The sequence below is a fragment of the Equus przewalskii genome, chromosome 16, assembly GCF_037783145.1.
Source record: "Equus przewalskii isolate Varuska chromosome 16, EquPr2, whole genome shotgun sequence".
In the NCBI taxonomy this organism is placed as follows: Eukaryota; Metazoa; Chordata; class Mammalia; order Perissodactyla; family Equidae; genus Equus; species Equus przewalskii.
The window spans coordinates 26,170,620-26,172,700 of NC_091846.1; positions in this window are offsets into that span (position 1 = coordinate 26,170,620).

Here is a 2,081-nt window from a genome sequence, read left to right on the forward strand (position 1 = left end):
AGGCTGGAAAAACGGCCAGAAAAAGGAGAGTGGGGGAGAAAATGTTGCTGTGGGGGTCCCAGCTCAGCAAATGTTAACAAAGAATACTACCCTGCAAAAGCCACATCTTTAAAAAAATTCAAAATGCAAATGATTTTTGAGTGCCATAGGGAAAAGATTCCTTTGTTTATAAATGAGTACCAAGAAGATTACCGGCCCTGATGTCTAAAATAATGTCTGGACCTGTTTGGGAGTAGCAATCTGGAGGCAGCTGGCTAATCTTTCTTCCTGAGCTGGGAAGAATTCAGTCATGCTCCTTAGGTTGCTGTCACTAGGCATGTGGTGTCCCATTAGGAAAATGCACCCAGCCTTCGAAAGTGGCTGGTCTGCAGTCTTGTCCTTTTGCATCTATTTCTGGTCTTTACATGTAAAGCCACCCGCTTAAGAAGACCCAGGGGCAGGGTGCTGTGTAAACATGTAATGTCTATGCTGTTTTGGTTTCTTCTTTCATCACAGTGTTGTTTTGGGAACTCAGTTCAGGGAAATGACGGCCAGCCTTTCAGCCTGCTCTGGGCTGCCCAGCATCCCCGCCGGCACCCCGGAGGCAGGCGTGTCTGATTTCTTCCTCTTAAAGCTGCAGGAAGTAGCAGCTCCAGGATGTGCACATATCTCAGCCTCGTGAGAAGGATGGGCTTTGGGAAGAGGGATTTAGATGGAGAGTAAACAGGAGGGAGGTTTTCATGAGCTTCTCGGAAACGCCTGGACCTGACGCCTGTCATCTGCTGCTAAATTTGGCCTTTTCATTTTCATTGCACAGGATATAATGGCAACTGTGGCACGAATTCCAGGATGGATTTAGATAAACAACTTGGCTACTGAGGATTTCTACCTGTTACGGGTCCAAGAAATGTTAAGCGTTATAAGCATGACTCAGGACAACTTCAATTAAAATATCAAGAATAGAAAAAATCAGCTGTCTAGTTGATCAGTCCTTTTTTCTTTTCTAACCTTATAATTTTCATTACTCTCAAAAAACTACTGGAGGTATAACTATTTTTGTCCTTTCAGCTTTTATGTTGTGCGTAAGCTGATTCTCGTGTTTAGTAATACTGTGGAGAGCTTCCATAATACCTCCACCCTCTTCCTGAGCAGGTAGAGTGCTTCTCCCCACCTTGAATATCCCAGAGCAGCTGTGCATGCCTCTATTACAGCATTAGCCGCTTATAGTGCATTATTTGTTCTCGAGTCTGTCCCCCGCTGGTCCTGGGACCCATTATGGACCACTCTCATTGACTTTTGTATTCTTAATGTGATCACAGTGCCTGGTACATAGTGGGCACCTAGTTAACGCTAAGTGGTCACCCTGATTCTGCAGGATGATGTTTTTGGCTGCCAACTGACAGAGGGATAGAGCGAAAGGCTCATGGAAAGACAGCTATGAGGTAGGAGAAGGAACAAAGGATGCGAAGATGAAATACTCTTCTTTTGTTGACTAGCAGTTTCTGTCACTTTGGGCAAATCATCAATTTGATGTTTTGTAACCCATAAAGTGATAATACAGCTTTCCTTCTAGATTTTTGAGAGGAGATTAAGTGATGTAATGGATATGAAAATGCTTTTTCAATGGTGATGAGTTTTGTATAGGAGAGGCATCGTCCTTAGCGGAAAGAAGCATCTGTTCTGGGAATTGGGACAGCCACGTTTCGCTATGGTCCCTCACATTCTATCTGAATGACCTTGGGCAAGTAAATTACTTAGCCTGTTGTGGATGCCTCATTGGCAAGGAAACTGTCAGTTCTATTTCCCGGGGTCAATGTGAGGATCAAAAGAGATAGTACACATGAGTATGGTGTGAGGATTATTAAGGGCTGTGAACTAGAGCTATGATATTACCAGGTAAAGTGGTGTAAGTGCATACAGATCTCCCTTTGCTTCCCTTTGCTTGTGTCCCCTGCTGTCCTCCTCCCTGCCCCTACCTCCCACCACCGATTCTGGGCACATGTACGTGCATGTGTGTAGCATGGGGAACAGGCAGCAAGAGCCCCTCTGACTCCGAGTGCTGGCAGTGTGGCCCCGTCCTTGCTGTGCAATGACCCAGATGG